Below are 18,870 nucleotides of genomic sequence, written 5' to 3' on the forward strand. Positions count from 1 at the left end.
AAGGCCCGTCCATGCTTCAACGTTCTTACAACACAGAAACAGACACATTTCAGAAAGAAAGACATTCTGAAATAAAATGTCTTTACATCCGTCTTAAACTGTTCAAACACGGTCTCCTCTCACACCATTCCCTTAATAATTATGTTGCGCAAGTATAATAATGTTTTAAAATACAAACGATATTTTCATCTTCCTTTTCAATGGGATTAAAACGTAACAAATGTATTTCTTTCCGATTTCAAGTCTTTCCGATAGCGCTTTGAGACTCAGCTCCGTGTATCTCTGTCGCCACCCAGTGGACATTTCTCGGAAGTGTCACCGCCCGCCGGAATTCGGAAAAGTCCCGGGACTGAAGCTGTGTGACTGGACAAGAGCCTGTCTCCCGCCTCCTGCTGAAATCTCAGCGCCGATTGGACAAAAGCTGCTCACAGTCCGGATCCAGTGGAAGGCCGATCCACTACGGGTTTTCCGTAGCCGGCAGTCCGGATCCAGTGGAGTGGCCGATCCACTCCGGGTTTTCCGTAGCCGGCAGTCCGGATCCAGTGGAAGGCCGATCCACTCCGGGTTTTCCGTAGCCGGCAGTCCGGATCCAGTGGAGTGGCCGATCCACTCCGGGTTTTCCGTAGCCGGCAGTCCGGATCCAGTGGAAGGCCGATCCTCTCCGGGTTTTCCGTAGCCGGCAGTCCGGATCCAGTGGAAGGCCGATCCACTCCGGGTTTTCCGTAACCGGCAGTCCGGATCCAGTGGAACGGCCGATCCACTCCGGGTTTTCCGTAGCCGGAAGTCCGGATCCGGTGGAAAGGCCGATCCACTCCGGGTTTTCCGTAGCCGGAAGTCCGGGTCCGGTGGAAAGGCCGATCCACTCCGGGTTTTCCGTAGCCGGAAGTCCGGGTCCGGTGCAAAGGCTGATCCACTCCGGGTTTTCCGTAGCCGGAAGTCCGGATCCTTTACGATGCACGCAAGACTACGTTACAGATCACTGGAGTACATTATACAGTCAAATAAAGATAAGGTACGCACAGCTTTCATGTTGTGATACTTAGACATGGTTTGGAGACGTTCCCTCGTGTGTATTTTGAATTATTCAAATGCGTGTCGCTTTAATTTGGAAGCGCATCATTTCAGTGCATGAGTTTACCTGTTATATTGGGCGAGATTTCACACGGATAATCAAACAAGAACGAGTTTGCCCTGGAATCCAGTCCACTGCCCAACCTGAAAGTCAGAGCATGAGAACGGACGGATTGTATGGCGATTGTGGAGTTGCTCGACCACATCAAGTAGGCGAGAAGTACAATCTGCTACTACGACATACGGTCTAATTATTCAATTTTCGATTATTTCTCATCTTTAGGCTATTTCTACATCTAATAACGAGCGAGTATAATGATTAAGCCAATGATACATTATATTTTAGATTCGGTTCAGCAGTATTGAGCAGTAAAATAACATCAATTTGTCTACAGGAAATGTCAGAATTAGAAGCCTTCTTTACACCATTTTGCCGATCTGTTCAGAGTGTTTTAACAACAGAACAAAACAAAAACAAACGTAAGGTTTCTGGGCTGCTTTGAGATAGACAATTATCATCTATATTACTTTTAAATCTATGCACACTGTGTATCTTTACCGGGTCGATTCAATGTACAATTTTGTACTGACGCCTTAACCTTATTATTCATACAAAATCTGTTTGACAATAGTCATGTTTGATTCCACTCACTTTCCCCAAAGAGGTGCTCCAAAATAGTTTGACAAGATATTGTGAGATTGCGAGAGGGATCTGAAGTATTTATTAGTACAAGTATAACTAAATTGTTTTCCTTGTAGTCTAATAAAGGTTGTAAATTCTTCCATAGTTTCTGAAGGGCTACTGTTAGTTTCTTAAAAGCATCAATACCTAGTTCCTGAATGATTAAATTAGGGAAACATACATCACCTACTTTGCTTAATTTTGTAAATAATACTGTCGGTATCGGTATTAGATGCTCTAAACCCTGTAGCATTTAGGCCTCCTTCTGCCCGTGTTTGACAAATAGCAACCATGAATAAAGTTTTTTTTTATTTTATTTTACTAAGGTAGAGAACATCAAATCACAAAATCACCTTTTTGAAAGTCTTAATACCAAGATATTTAATCACATCTTTTACATGTATATTACGTACGGAGCAGACACTTTCCAACAGCCACCAGTTCACTTTTCTGATATGTAAAGAAAGACCAGATACAGAGGAAATGACTTGTAAACGCATTTAATTGCTTTGTCCACCTCTGTGTGCTTTCTCAGAGAGAGAGTTGTATCCTCAGCCAATTGGGAACAGCTGTAATCTCTTTATCCTGTACTTGAATACCCTGAAACTATTTGTTATAGGGGCGTAAGCAGTGGGAAGAGGAGTGGGCTCGTGTCGAATTGCCTTACCCGTTCCCAATCTGCAGGAGGTCCCACGACGGCAGGTAGCTGCTCCAGTCGCTGGAGCTCAGTTCGCTGTCGAGGGAGGACGAGGGCTCTGGCTCGGGGGAATCACGGCTCCACAGCTCCTACCTGTTGCAGAGTGTTTCTGCCCTCCCGATGGCCTCTGTGTTTTAGAAGGATCTGTCTCTTTTCGCTTGCTTACACCACAGGTTTCATCGACGATAGTGTGCATCCTGAAGCAGTGAGTTATCGGTCTTATTTCTACTGAGAAACAGTTCAAGCACTCACAAAACAATAACCAGGAGACGGTGTATGAAAAATAATTGTAAGACTTGCAGAGTAGATTTGAATAGACAGTGGACGTCACACTGCGTGCTTGAATATCAGAGATTCAATTCATTCTTTCCTGTAGGTTAACTTCCTGTTTGACATTGTTCCGCTGTCACTTCTTCACAAACTCATAACACGCCGTGTTCAATTTTGTGTTGAGTTACAGGAACCTCAGCATCAGATGAAATCCTCTTCAGCGCCCCAGGGAGACTGGGGGACTTGCCAGATTTTCAGCTTTATCACTGGGTCCTTCGGCTCAGGGCTGTTGAGCAAAGTGCTCCCCTCTGCTGGAGAGCCACAGGGGCACTACAGAGCGGCCTCGTGTTCCCTGCTCCTGCCCGTGCCTGTGGACGGCCAGTGTGACCGCGCGCGAGACAAAGTAGTGCATTCGTGGTGTAAATACAGAATGTTCACTAGCTGACTGAGGAAAGTTACAGAGACGGGAGTATACGTTCTGAAATAATGTGAACCACTGTTACTACACACAGACAGACTACTTAAAAATCATGTGGCTTTTTAAGGTCGTTTTGTCTGCCTAAAGTACGTTAGATTTGTCACAGCAAAGAGTTTGAATACTTACAGAATGCAGCAGCTAAAATTGTTACTTGGAGCAGAAAGAATGACCACATAACCCCCATACTTCTCTCTCTTCATTGGCTTCCTCTCAGGTACAGGGCGGACTTCAAACTCCTTCTACTTACTTACAAGGCTCTCAGAGGTCAGGCACCTGTCCTGCCTCGCAGGGATGCTGCAGAGGAGAAATACTGTCTGTCATGGGCTGGGCACCATGTGAGTTGAATGCTGCATCAGTGCCATGGATCCAAGAGGGGCATCATGGATACAGCCGTCGTTTAGGAGGATTCTGCTGGTCTGCAGAGACCTGCATGGGGTACTAACATACAGATGACGTGATGGATGGATGGATTAATACCCGCATTAATTTCTTTCTTTTTTTTTTAATGATATAATGTTAGCATGCCCAAAGGGGTTGGGCAGCCAGTTGACCTTGGACCCCTAGTGGATTTTCTTCTCCTTACTGAGGAGTCTTTGGTTCCTTTCCTCCATTGTCTTCAGTTCTGTATTCACAAAATGTATATTTACCTGCATTGTTAAGCGCCTTGGGGCAACCTTGTTGTGAAAGGCGCTATATGAAAATAAATTGAATTGAATGGAATGACAGAGTCACGGCTTTTCCAGTTTCCTCTCCTATTATCTTCTTTATCTGCACTCTAAAACACAGTGAAACCTTGAACCTTTCAACTGGACCACTGCCGTTCTACATCACAATGACTTTAACTAGGACGGAGACTTGAATGGGATGAAAAAGGAAAAGGCATTATTTGCAGGAAGAAATTAAACTGTTCCACCTGATCACTTGCTAAACAAAGTGATTCACTGGAGTGGAGGCGGTGAAAGCTTTGTGAATCAACTTACAAAAGGAAACATGTAAGAAACGTAGCTCCCATATTTAACCCTTGAAAAATCTCTGAGTGTTATGTGGAGGTGAAAGTATTGTTCAATTATTCTATTAAAGCTCACTCAACTAAGACCCAGAAAAGTACCAGAGTATTCTCACCTAAGAGGAAATACTAACAATTAGGATGTTAAAATGAAAAGCATTAAAAACTGAATGATCTTCAGTAGCTGAAATGATTATTGAGCTCTGGGTCACAGTGCTCCTGAAAAAAATCAAATTTCAGCAGACACCCAAGGTGAGCACCATGCTGAGCCAGTGTATAAGTGTATGAATCACAGTTTCAAGGAGCTTTTTTCAGTTTCGTTCCACTGATCGGCCAACACGGGGGGAACTTCAGTCTTACTCGCCCTATTGCATTAAGAAACTGTACAACATTCTCCAATAAGAACTTGCGACCTCACCTAACGAAAAGCAATTTGTGTAGCAGGGAAAGACTGGACTCCCACTGGGGATTTTTGTTTTTCATCCCGATGGTGATGTGCACTATATAGAACGTTGCTGGACCCATGTGCAATTGGTGTCATTTCTAATCTAGAGGTCAAAGCTGGGAAACTTTCAAAGAGATGGAAGATCTCTTGCGAGACACCAATTCACAGAAGGGGCTAATGAGATCTTTGCTTGAAGTCTCATTGTGCTGCACTATTTCATTTTTCAGTGGGCACGACTCAAAGGCATCTAAAATCATCTCAGTGACGGACTAAACAGGCCTCTCGCAAAGACTCGGGAACGGACACAGACCTTATCATCTCTGCTCCTCGGGAAGCGTGCAGAGATCACATTAGATGTGTTGCTCAAGCCCTTTATTGTCACGTACAGTAAACCCAGCAGCGTGGTCAGTGCGGGATGTGTTCTGTCCTGACGGCAGGGTCAGCAGCCAGAGGAGACCTGAAACACAAGACGGAGAGGTAAGACATTGATTCCGACAGAGAGAGCTTTCACACCGGGTTACTGACAAGAGGAGCAATAAGAGAAGAGTTGTAAAGACACGCCGAAGAGAATATTCTCATCTAAGAGGAAATATTAACAAGTAGGATGTTAAAATGAAAAGCATTAAAAACTGCATGATCTTCAGTAGTGAAATGATTACTGAGCTCTGGGTCACGGACAGCAGGGGAGTGAATGAGTTGTTTATTTTGTTTCCTGTGAATTATGTAGAATTCACAACGTGTTCCATTTGTACAGGAAAACCATTGAGAGCAGATTCACTTCTTCTGCGCCAGAATGAATGATTTCCATCTTCACTCTAGGGTACTGTACTTTACAGCACTGTATTGTATTCTGCATATATGTCTGTTATGTATACATTTTCTTTCTCACTTTGTCTCTCTGTCCATTTGTATCAGTTTGTTGGAGAGCACCATCACACCAGCATCACAACATTTATTCTACTGCCTTATTAAGCAAATGTCTCTACTAAATTCTTTTTATATATAAAACATTTTTTGACATGATATACACAAATGGCTAATTATACTTTCTGATGAATTCACATCTCTAAAGATCTAACCTGGACTGTGAACACTGACTCTATCATGAAGAAGGCTCAGCAGCGCCTTTATTTCTTGAGGTGCCTCAAGCGATGGGGGATGCCAATACATGTGTTGGTGAACTTCTACCGCTGCACTATCGAGAGCGTCCTCACCAACGGGATCACCGTGTGGTATGGCAACACCTCTTCGCGAGAAAGAAAGGCACTGCAGAGAATGGTCAATATGGCCCAGAAGATCATCGGCTGCGGTCTCACCGAGATTAAACAGCTCTATGAGGACCGCTGCCGTGGTAGAATTCTGGCCATCACAGAGGACAGTCACCACCCAGGGCATGAGCTCTTCACCCCACTGCCCTCAGCCAAGAGATATAAGAGCATACGGACACTTACCACTAGATTCTTCAATAGCTTCTATCCACAAGCAGTGAGACTGGCGAACACATTTAGCCATTCCCCTCGGACCATACCTACACCATCACCATCTACCTCATTGTAATTTATTAATTGTACGTCTCCAGTCATTGTTTACACGTCTGTATTGTTTACATTCAAACTGTCTGCATGTTTACTTGCACACTGTCTATTGTTTGTTTGTACATTGTCTTGATGCACTGTTTGCACTTTGTTTTGTTTTTTTACACTTGTTTTATAATCGAGAGACTTTCTGTAAGTAAGAATTCCATTGTACCAGTACCGGTTACATATGGCAATAAAGTTCAAGTTCAAGTTCAAGTTCATTATATTTCAATCTTAGAAATGAAGCATTTCTCTCCTGCAGTTTGAGGTTGTTAAATAGAAAACTGGATCACTCCAGGGCCGAATCTTCTCCCTCTCTTACACTCTCTTACATTTGTTCACGAATGATCACAAGAGCAAACACATAGACTGACTTCTCACAAAGTGTGTCGATGACACAGTCCCGGTCAGCTTACTAAAGGACCCAGAAAATCACCACGGGCCAGTCTGAACAGTTTCACGGAATAGTCTGTTGACTTCTCTTTGATGTTTCATGTTACAAGAGCAAAACAATACTCACTGATTTGAGGATAATTGCGCCATCCCTCCAGCCTACTGAAATGAACCGTCAGACTGCAGAAGCTGTCAGTGACTACAGGTCCTTGGGACTGGTCAGAGAAACCTGAGATGAGACAAACGTTGTGAGACCATTTATAAGCTTGTGACCTCAAATTAAACGGAAGTCAGACATTTTCAAAGGGGGCAACACTGCGGCACAGTGGTTAGCATCGCTGCCTCATAGCACCGGGGCCCTGGGTTTGATTCCAGGGGTGCTGTCTGTGTGGAGTCTGCATGTTTGTTCGCGCTGCAGGGGACACCTCACCCCCACAGGGCACACAGACACAAACTCACACCACAGCCCATTTTTCCACAACACAATCAACCCGCCAGTATCAGTTTGTGTTCAGTGCTGGGGAGGTGCCTTGTCCTTGCAGAACAAAAACAAGGTGATCAGGACTGACGGCAAGATTCAGGTATTCAAGTACCCAGTAAATCCAGGGCTCAAATGGGGGAACTGTTTCACGAGCTACACAACATCCTCACACACGATGACAGAGCCTTGGAAAGCCGTGTGGAGAGTGAGGTGCTCGTACCCAGCCGGAGTTAAAAGAGCACGCATTGAGCAGAGCAACTGAGCAAAAGCACACTATCGATCTACCCAACCCAGAAAAGCACACATCTCTGTGATACAGAGGCTAAGGCAACATGTGAGTAAAGGATTTTGAATCAGCAATTGTGCTGATGAGCCAGTCAGCAATTTTTCAGAAACAGCAAACATGTCGTCAGCCTCCAGGAGCTGCAGAAGATTGTGAGATATAAAGGAGTGAAACCAGGGCAGGAGAAACTGATTCCTCGTGTAGGAAGCTGAGGAAAAAGATGCACACCCTGCAGACTGAAAGGAAGACAGCACAAACTATCGGTAATGTCAGCCTAGAAGAAAGTGTAGTGCAGTGTGTTGCAACTAAGTTTTTGTTCAATATTTGTTTTGTCTGAAAGAGACTGTTTTGATCAGATACATGCAATACTATTTCTTTCTCATTCTCTGTCTTTGTATGTCTTATTTGGATCACACCATAAAGTTCATAACCCAGCCAGTTGCTTTGGCTCTGAAAGCATCCCTCAGCAGGGACAGCCCTGATCCCCAAACACAGGGCTGCCCTTCCCACTGCCCGTCTGCTCTCTGCCCAGTGGAAGTAGCGTTTCTGCCCCACAGCTGTGTGAGAGAAGATGACCTGAGAGCACTAACCCACCTCTGGAGAGGGAAGAGTCTCAGCTGGAAGGGAGGAGGAGCTGCCGGGCTGCCGCAGACAAGGCGGTGCTGAAATGATAGAGAAATCTTTTAGAATCAAACGTCACCTGGCTCAGTGTTTAAGCTGTAGTACATGATCACATTATATTATTAAAACATGCAGACTGCCATTTCCATTCTGTACAAACAAAGGGTTTTCCATTGTAGAAAACACCACTGCAAATCCAAAGCGGAGTGCACTGGGACTGCAGTCCAGAGAAACCCATCATGTTACAAGAACTGGAGGCCATTTCACACCAAAACTGTACAATAGGATTCTTTCTGCACACCCAGTACTGGGGGCTGTGTCAGAGGCTCCTCACCGTTCTGTGATGATTTTAGATGTCGAATCGGGCAGGAGGCAGGCGCTCTTCGGGAGCTCTCGTCCCGTGCTATATCTCGGAACACGCGATGGCACAATTGCTTCCTACATACAAGCAGAAACTTCAAACAACAAAACCCAACAAGAAATCTGTGCGCACTTGGACTCCTGCTGCAGCTGAGGAGCTGTCACGCACACACCTCCTGTGTGGGTAGTGTTGGCCGTAGGACGTGTTGTTCAGAGAGAGAAAAAATACACCATAGCAAGTCAGCACTCAAACAAACCAAAAGGCCAGTTTTATTGAAGTTGACGCAGCTGGCCACACAAACACTCACTGCGTCTCTTCACCAGGTATCCACACAGACAGCACCCCAGGAAACCAGACCCATGAGAACAGGGGCAGAGCATGCAGACTCCACACAGACAGCACATCATGAACAGGACCCATGAGAACACTGGCAGAGCATGCAGACTCCACACAGACAGCACCCCAGGAAACTGAACCCATGAGAACAGGGGCAGAGTATGCAGACTCCACACAGACAGCACCCCAGGACACCAGACCCATGAGAACAGGGGCAGAGCATGCAGACTCCACACAGACAGTACCCCAGGAAACTGAACCCATGAGAACAGGGGAAGAGCATGCAGACTCCACACAGACAGCACCCCAGGAACCAGACCCATGAGAACAGGGGCAGAGCATGCAGACTCCACACAGACAGCACCCCAGGAACAGGACCCATGAGAACAGGGGCAGAGCATGCAGACTCCACACAGACAGCACCCCAGGAACAGGACCCATGAGAACCGGGGCAGAGCATGCAGACTCCAGACAGACAGCAGCCCAGGAACAGGACCCATGAGAACAGGGGCAGAGCATGCAGACTCCACACAGACAGCACCCCAGGAAACCAGACCCATGAGAACAGGGGGCAGAGCATGCAGACTTCACACAGACAGCACCCCAGGAAACCAGACCCATGAGAACGGGGGCAGAGCATGCAGACTCCACACAGACAGCACCCCAGGAATCAGACCCATGAGAACAGGGGCAGAGTATGCAGACTCCATACAGACAGCACCCCAGGAAACCAGACCCATGAGAACAGGGGCAGAGCATACAGACTCCACACAGACAGCACCCCAGGACGCCAGACCCATGAGAACAGGGGCAGAGCATGCAGACTCCACACAGATAGCAGCCCAGGTAACACACCCCAGCAGGAGGAGGCGCCGACGGACTCGCTCATGGTGCAGTGAGCCCAGCGGTGTGAGGCTGGTGTCCAGCGCTGATGTGTCCCTGATAGTCCTGTCCCACAGCCTGCGAGTCACCGTTTCTTCCACAAAATACTCCAGCCAGCGCTTTTTAGACTCAAGTTTCTTAAATTTCTGTTTTTCTCGCAGATTAGATTAAAAAAGCCGCCTGTTGACCTGCTGGAGGTCAGACCCGCTCCGGCTACAACTACTGCAGCTCCGTTGCCCCGGTAACCACGTTTTATTTAACAAAGTAAAATAAACACAGGAGAAAAGTTTGCAAACAAGACAAGAGAGCTCAGAAACCCACAGACACGACGGCAGTGGGTTTTGTTTCTGTGTCGAGTTGATAAACCAGGCAGGACGAGTGCTGCAAACACACTAGAGTACACATAACACAATCAGGGGTACACAAGACTCCTGCTCTTTACACAAACAGGTTCAACAGGTCAATAAAGAGCAGGTCGGCACAGCTGTCATGATGTCTCATTTACAAAGAGTCTGAAGATTTGCTCGTCTCTTCCCAGAGCAGCTTCACTCCGGAGAGCAAGAAACAGCTCCTGCCGAGTCCGTCTTGTAAGACAGACATAGAAATCCGCGACACGGTAAATACACTGACATTGTATAATTAATTCTGATGCTCAATCAAATCTGCGGAACACGTGTGGAGCGCAGTCCAGAGCACTATAAAGACTACATTTCCCACAAGCCCTGTGGCGACTAACTTTTGACGTAATCGAGTCGCGTCTTTTTATTTTTAATTATAACAACAATACATGCCATAAAAACAAGAATACATATAACACAGAGTATAGTCAGGGGTACATACGATAATACATGTACATGTTACGGAAAAAGATTAAACAAGTAATCTTGTTTAATAGTGAACAAAAGCAGATAAGGTCCGTACATGTTTCAAATTGTCTGTACAGACGCATTTACATCCGTTTTAAAGTGTTTAAACATGGGTCTCCTCTCACAGCATTTCGTTAATTATTATATCGTGGAAGTATCATATTTTTTTAAATACAAACGATATTTTCACATTACTTTCAATAGGTTTAAAATGTAGTATTATTTAACTTCTTTAAAAGTAATGTCAATATTAGTTTCCTTCTTTACGTTATCTTTCAGAGTTGCTGTCACAAACGTCACAGTTATCATCTGTATTGATTTTCAATCTCTGCACAACGAGGATCTGTACGGAGGCGCTATTGGACTCGCCGCCATAGACTCGTGTATCTCTATCGCCGCCCAGTGGACATTTCTCGAAAGTGCAGTTCTTTTAACTTTTTATTGTAGCAATAAAAATAGATACAATACAAACGAGTATATTTATAGCACATCAATAATACCATCAGGGGTACATAGTATAATATATTTACACTTCTGAAAAAAAGATTAAACCAGGTTAATAAAGATAAGGGCTGATATAGTCTGTAAATACACTTTTACATCTATTTAAAATGTTCTTACGAAGCTGCCTGAGGAAAGAACTTACTGTTTTGATTACATGAATCGGAGATTGTGACTCTGCCTTTAGCTTCCCATTCCTTCCAAACAATTTCAATTTCACACCTCTGGTTGTGCCAGAGAGTCCTCAGTGGAAGAGATACCAGGGTCCCCAGCACTGCTGTCACCTCTTCTGTACTCCTCCTATGCTAACAGCTGTGTATCTACTGCTGACTCCGTGAAAGGAATCAAGACTCCAGATGATCCCACCCAAATAAAAAAAAATCTGGAGTGGAAGGAGGTCTCTGCTTTAGTCGGCTGGTGCCGTGAAAACAACCTCTAACTCTATATAACTCCAACTGCCTGTGTCTCAGGAAGCCCTGGTCCGTTTGTAATGGAAAACCGTTGAGAGCACTAGAATGACTGATTTCCATCTTCACTCTAGGTCACTGTGCTGAACAGCACATTACTGTATTCTGCATATGATATGTCTGTTATTTACACCTTTTCTTTCTCACTTTGTCTCTCTGTCCGTTTGGATCAGGTATTTGGAGAGCACCACCACACCAGCCAAACTACCCAAACAGTTGCTTAGGCACTCAAGTGGACTTGATCAAATTAAACTTTCCAACCTAAACAGGAAAATGACAGTTTAAATGGATTCTACTTCCTTATTAATCATATTTCTCTTCTAAATTCTTTTAAAATAAAAACAAATATTTCTGACATGATACACACAAATAGCTACTTTTATACTTTCTGGTTATATTTCAATCTTATAAATGAAGCATTTCTTTCCTGCGGTTTGAGGTTGTTAAAGAGAAAGACCCCATACTATCACAACCCCCTTTACAGGCTGGTGAAATGAGGTAGCGGAGGTGTAATTGAGTCGGACAGCAAACTCTCACCTGCTGCTTGCCAGGACAGGAATCTTACAAAGGTCCCCTCCTCCCAGGAGGGTCACAGTAACAATGATGATGAGTAACACGAATGATTACAGTTCAGGGCAACGGCACTGCCACCCACTAAAATAAACATGACACACAAGAGAACCCATAAGACAGTCATAGAAATCCATGACACGATAAACACGCTGAAATGGTACAATATAATTAATTCTGATGTTCAATCAAATCACCGAAACACGTGGGCAGTGCGGGCCAGAGAACTACAGAAACTACATTACCCATACGCCCTGTGGGCGACTTCCTTCTGACGTCATCGACTCGCGCCTTTTGAAAGTTATTTTAATTTTTGGTTTAGTGTATTTATTTTGTATTTTGTATCCATGTACAATACATTCATTCATTACTCTTGTTTGCAATGCAATGTATTCTTTGCTGTTGAAAATGCTTAAATATTTTAAAAATTAAAATAACTTATTAATACGAACATTACTAACGGTATTTTAATTAAAAAAAACTTTCGGTGAACTTTTGCTGAATGACCACCAAGCGGCGCCATTGGCACATTATTGTAAGAATTATCATTTCTAAGAAATTTTCCAGTTTAATTCCACTGACCGGCCATCAGAGGGGCACTTTACTCGTCCTGCTGCTTCTGTTGAATTAATAATTGCTTAAATTATTGTCTGGTTAAATTGTCTGGTGGTAAGTATTTGTAATATAGGATTGCTCATGTCTGATCTGGAACACGAGATGGAAGTTTAACATGTGTGATTCACTGAGGTGGAGGGGTGGGAAATGACTGAAAGAAGTCTTGCCATGCTGTATTATTAATAGTAGTAGCAGTATTGTCATATTAACACAAATCCTCAGACTCACTAACATCTCCATAGATGGCCAGCAGCCATATCACCCTGCAACTCACAACTGGCAACCCACTGAAGCTAAGCAGGTGTGAGCCTGGTCAGTACCTGGATGGGAGACCTCCTGGGAAAAACTAAGGTTGCTGCTGGAAGAGGTGTTAGTGGGGCCAGCAGGGGGTGCTCACCCTGTGGTCCTTGGGGTCCTAATGCCCCAGTATAGTGATGGGGACACTATACTGTAAACAGGTGCCGTCCTTCGGATGAGACGTAAAACCGAGGTCCTGACTCTCTGTGGTCATTAAAAATCCCAGGGCGTTTCTCGAAAAGAGTAGGGGTGTAACCCTGGCGTCCTGGCCAAATTTCCCATTGGCCTTAACCAATCATGGCCTCCTAATAATCCCCATCTATGAATTGGCTTCATTACTCTCTGCTCTCCTCCCCACTAATAGCTGATGTGTGGTGAGTGTTCTGGCGGATCATCCAGGTGGATACTGCACATTGGTGGTGGTGGAGGGGAGACCCCATTACCTGTAAAGTGCTTTGAGTGGAGTGTCCAGAAAAGCGCTATATGAGTGTAAGCAATTATTATTATTATTAATAGAACGACAATCTCACACATCAAATATTAGAGGACCCTTCCTTTATACCTAAAAGCTTTCAGTTGTTGGACAATGAAAAGAGTGCTTGCAGGAATCTAATTACTGTTGTTATAAACTCATTACAAGCTAATTGTCTCATTTCTTTTTTTCCTTTCTTCTCTTTTCAGCAGCAAATAAACCCATTACTTGATCCCTTACATTTCAAAACGCTCTGTATCAAACCAACAAATCGTTCATAAATTTAAACCATGTTTTTGAGAAACTAGCCTTAAAATCAAAATGACTACATTCATATGAAACACACTCAGAAACAATATCAAATGGTTTGATACAGAGTGCAGAAACAACTGAAGAGAACTACCAGAACTAAAACAACACCACACCACTCTGAACTGCGCCTCAGATACTGTGAGATGGTTAGACACTACATGCACACCCTAAAGAAGATAAGCACATACACAAACAGACAACTCTCAGACCACAAAAGACCTGTAGCCAAGACACAGTCAACAACGCTTGACCCAACTGCAGCTCAGACCTGCAGCAAAGCCTGCTCAAACTCCTCAACCTCGTCCTGACGGCCGGCTGTTTCCCCGAGGCCTGGAATCAAGGACTGATCACACCCGTCTGTAAGAATGGAGACAGACTCGACCCCAACAGGTACCGGGGCTTCAGTGTGAACAGTAACCTGGGGAAGGAACTCTGTCGTATCTTGAATATCTGATAACCGGCCCTCCTTACTGAGCACAATGTCCTGCATTAGAGTCAGACTGGCTTCCTACCAAACCGCCACAAATCCCATCACATTCACACCTGGGCTCTGATGGCCCATCTGGACCCAGAACAGCAGAGCCTGGCACTGCTGGAGCAGCACTGTCAGACCTGGGCACTGCCAGCCCATCTGGACCCAGAACAGCAGAGCCTGGCACTGCTGGAGCAGGACTGTTAGACCTGGACACTGCCAGTCAATCTGGACTCAGAACAGCAGAGCCTGGCACTGCTGGAGCAGGACTGTCACATCTGGGCACTGCCAGCCAAACTGGACCCAGAACAGCAGAGCCTGGCACTGCTGGGGCAGTACTGTCACACCTGGGCACTGCCAGCCCATCTGGACCCAGAACAGCAGAGCCTGGCACTACTGGGGCAGGACTGTCAGACTTGGGCACTGCCAGCCCAGAACAGAAGAGCCTGGCACCGCTGGAGCAGGAGTGTTAGACCTGGACACTGCCAGCCCATCTGGACCCAGAACAGCAGAGCCTGGCACTGCTGGAGCAGCACTGTCAGACCTGGGCACTGCCAGTCAATCTGGACTCAGAACAGCAGAGCCTGGCACTGCTGGAGCAGGACTGTCAGACCTGGGCACTGCCAGCCCATCTGGACCCAGAACAGCAGAGCCTGGCACTGCTGGAGCAGGACTGTCAGACCTGGGCACTGCCAGCCCATCTGGACCCAGAAAAGCAGAGCCTGGCACTGCTGGAGCAGGACTGTCACACCTGGGCACTGCCAGTCAATCTGGACAAGACCAGAGTTATGGTTTTCCAGGAGAAAGCCAGACCTCAGGGAAACAGGTACAAATTCACACTGAACAACAACACATTGGAGCACACATCCAGCTACACATATCTCGGTCTCACCATCAACTCTTCTGGGAGTTTTGACCTGGCAGTGAAGGCACTGAGGGAGAAGGCACTCAGGGCTTTCTACGCAATAAGAAGGAGGCTCTTCAATGTCAACCCACCAACAAGAATTTGGCTCCAAATATCTGAAAGTGTAATCCAACCCATTGCCCTATACGGCAGTGAAGTGTGGGGTCCCCTCACAGACCAGGAGTACACTCTGTAGAAACTCCTCCTTGCGCAGAGAAAAACAGCTAACAGCGAGTGCAGGGCTGAATTAGGCCAGTACCCACTATTGATAAACATACAGAACAGAGTAATCAAACACTTGTTACACCTGAGAAACAGAGGCCACAATTCATACCACCACTAGGCCCTGCTGATCCCAGAGTACAGCTGGTCTTGACACCAGTCAGTCTCAGGACAGCACAGCTACAGCAACACCAATCACAATCATCCAAATGCGGAGGGGACTGCAGTCCAGAGAAACCCAGCATTTGACAAGGACTGGAGGCCATTTCGCACCACAACTGTAGAACAGGATTCTTTCTGCACACCCAGTACTGGGGGCTGTGTCGGAGGCTCCTCACCAGAAGAGACTTGCATTCCTGTTGGCTCCTCTCGTTCTGTGATGATTTTAGACGTCGAATCGGGCAGGAGGCAGGCGCTCTTCGGGAGCTCTCGTCGCGTGCTATAACTCGGACCACGCGATGGCACAATTGCTTCCTACATACAAACAGAAACTTCAAACAACAAACCCCAACAAGAAATCTGTGCACACTTGGACTCCTGCTGCAGCTGAGGAGCTGTCACGCACACACCTCCTGTGTGGGTAGTGTTGGCCGTAGGACGTGTTGTTCACAGAGAGAAAAAATACACCATAGCAAGTCAGCACTCAGACAAACCAAAAGGCCAGTTTTATTGAAGTTGACGCAGCTGGCCACACAAACACTCACTGCGTCTCTTCACCAGGTATCAGAAACAAAATAAAGGAACAATCTTTTTATCATATCCACTCGCACCTTGCTCTCATTTCCAGACTCCTAACTCACCACTCCCAACAAACCCCAGTGCTCACAACACCCTTTAAATAGGATTTGGCCCGTACCACTATGGATACAATAGGTGTAAAACAGAAAATTCAAAAGACAAACAACACATAGCACAGCAGTCCGGACTACTTGGACACACAAATACATGAAACCCTTAACAATTCACAGGACAGACATTCAGCAGATCGTCTATACCTAGTTGCCATTTTTCGCAATAACATTAGGCTCTGATAACCTCCCCTCTCAGCATTCCAGCAATGTTATGTTCCTCTAGCTAAGCTTCAGGCATATAACCAGTCTCCTATCTGTTTGCAACCTTTTGACCTTTCTGAGGATCCCTCAGAACAAATAGACACTGGAGTCTCCTCTCATGCAGTGCTGTTAAGACTTAAGCTAGTGGCATCCTACACTATGCTTTGTTCCTTTAGGGCCATTTCTCTAAAAATAGTGTTCTCTACCTTTTGTTTCCCCTCCTGTCCACAGCTGGAACAACTGTTTGCTAACAAAGACTGTTTATCTGTCTGGAAAGGTCTCCAAACTGTTACCAATTACAAAAGAAAAGCCCCTCAGATACATCTTGATCACTCTCTACCAGATAACACATTTTACAGCAGGCCTGAAACACAAAGGATCTCCAACGACCTTGTCCATGGCAGTCTCGCAACTCGTCCAAATAATTCACATCCTGGGGATGAGCTATTGTCCCCCACTCAACTGGAGTGCCACACCCACTCACACTCAATCTCTCACGAAGACTTGACGCCGTTAACAAGTCTTGAGAATGCCCTGTGAAGCAAAGAACAGGATGTGTTAAGCCTATTCAAAAAGCAAAACTGTAAAAAGGCAGCAGGACCTGACTGTGTATCTCCAGCCACACTACAGCCCTGTGCTGGCCAACTCGCTCCAATCTTTACAGACGTTTTTAAGCAATCATTGTCCCAGTGCACAATGCCAGACTGCTTCAAATCTTCTGTTATTGTTCCTGTTCCAAAAAAGGACACAAGAACCTGCCTTAATGCCTACAGACCCGTCGCACTAACGTCAGAACTGGCGCGTCTTCCCAACACGTTCGTGTCAGAGTGAGGTGAACCCTCAAACAAGAATTATTTCCTGCCTCATATATGACTACGGCACCTAGCAATGCAACAGGTTCTGTTGATCTCCCAGATCCACCAATGCCCACACAGACCAGCGACAAGCATGTGTATCGTATAAGTGACCTTTTTATTTTCTATCCACATTCACCATCAGCCAAAGACACAACGAAAACAGCAGCAACAAAAGGTCCTTCCAAGGGTCATAATGAATCCAGAGGGACGGCAGTCTTTTCTGTCAAGTACCGAAGAGTGGCCACTCGAACGATTCTTCTTCGTACCTGTAAAGTCTTTGATGGCCCCAGTGAACGAGAGGCCGGTCCCATTTCCCCAGACTCCGTTCAGGTTCCACTAGAAATCCTCCCGCGAACTGTATTCCATTCCCCTCAGTTTGGAGCGGCTAGCCGGGCCGGTTTCTCGCTCCTTGCCTTCAGGTATTAAAAGTCTCTGTACAGTACCTCTGTTCCGATGCCACTGTCTCCCGTGGTCGTCAATCGGTCCTTGCCTCCGCGAACTCGCGCTCCGCAGCTTCCCTTGTGCTGCCTGTGTCGTCTCCCGGGTCTGGTGGGAATCGGGAGCGCGCTCCATTCCAGCTCAGATGGTTTTATTCCTCCCCTCAGCCCATCTCCCTCAGGGGGTTTTCCACTGTCCCTGTCAGAAAGGGGCTTGCCCAGTATTTTACCAGGAGGAAGCTCGTGTGGCTGAAGAGTGTGAGAGTGCCGAGCTTAGGTGTTATGGGCCCTTATCACTTCTTTGTTCACTCTCCAGGTCGGAGAAACCTGAAAAGAGACAAACATTGTGAGACCATTTATAAGCTTGGTGACCTCGAATTAAACAGAACAATAGCAACACTGTTCTACAAACCTTTCATTGAAAGGGTTTTCAAACACTGTCCCACTTGCTGGTTTGGCAACATCAGTAGGAATTGAATATGCAGCCATTAGTCTGCCTGGCAAAAAACAACCGGTCTCTCCAGTGGTCTGCATACAAGTGAACACACAAACCCCATACTATTAAAACCCCTTTAGGGCACACTCACACCACAACACAATCAACCTGACAGACTCACCAACACTGGACTGCAGAAGCGGCAGGAAACCCTTGAGAACATGAGCAGAGCATGCAAACTCCACACAGACAGCACTCCAGGAAACCATACACATGAGAACATGTGCAGAGCATGTGCGCCGTCTCTCAGCCTTTCACTTCCACATGCAGATCAGGACGCGACCGGAGACCGGAGACTCCTCACTCCTGCAGGAGGAGGCGCCGACGGACTCGCTCAGCCCAGCGCTTACATTTCCCCGACAGTCCTGTCACACAGCCTGCGACTCACCGCTTCTTCCTTTTCTTCTGCGAAATGTCCACAAAATACTCCAGCCAGCGCCTTTTAGACTAAAGTTTCGGCTTTGCCAGCTGTCTCCCTCCCGAGGTCAGATCGAAACAACTTCTGCAGCACCGTTTCCCCAGCAACCACGTTTTATTTAACAAAGTAAAATAAACACAGGAGAAAAGTTTGCAAACATGCAGGCAGGATGAGCGCTGCAGACACATGCTGCTGCCCGGGTCCGTCTTGTGAAATAAACAGAATTTTGCACCCCATAAAACTGGAGCCACGAGAACATGAGCAGAGCATGCAAACTCCACACACACAGCACCCCAGAAAACTGGAGCCACGAGAACATAAGCAGAGCA

The 18,870-nt window shown here is 46.0% G+C and overlaps 2 long non-coding RNA genes across 2 annotated transcripts; both read left to right on the top strand.

Annotated features, from left to right (window-relative positions):
• Positions 1 to 1,018: 1,018 nt before the first annotated feature.
• On the top strand, positions 1,019 to 3,918 carry LOC148654203 (uncharacterized). Its single transcript, XR_015941431.1, has 3 exons — positions 1,019 to 1,280; positions 2,373 to 2,655; positions 3,413 to 3,918. It is a non-coding gene; the product is annotated as an uncharacterized LOC148654203 (long non-coding RNA).
• Positions 3,919 to 4,216: 298 nt separating this feature from the next.
• LOC148654204 (uncharacterized) lies at positions 4,217 to 5,537 on the top strand. Its single transcript, XR_015941435.1, has 2 exons — positions 4,217 to 4,456; positions 4,646 to 5,537. It is a non-coding gene; the product is annotated as an uncharacterized LOC148654204 (long non-coding RNA).
• The last annotated feature ends 13,333 nt before the right edge of the window (positions 5,538 to 18,870 follow it).

The sequence above is a fragment of the Lepisosteus platostomus genome, chromosome 9, assembly GCF_059453375.1.
Source record: "Lepisosteus platostomus isolate fLepPlt1 chromosome 9, fLepPlt1.hap1, whole genome shotgun sequence".
Lineage (NCBI taxonomy): Eukaryota > Metazoa > Chordata > Actinopteri > Semionotiformes > Lepisosteidae > Lepisosteus > Lepisosteus platostomus.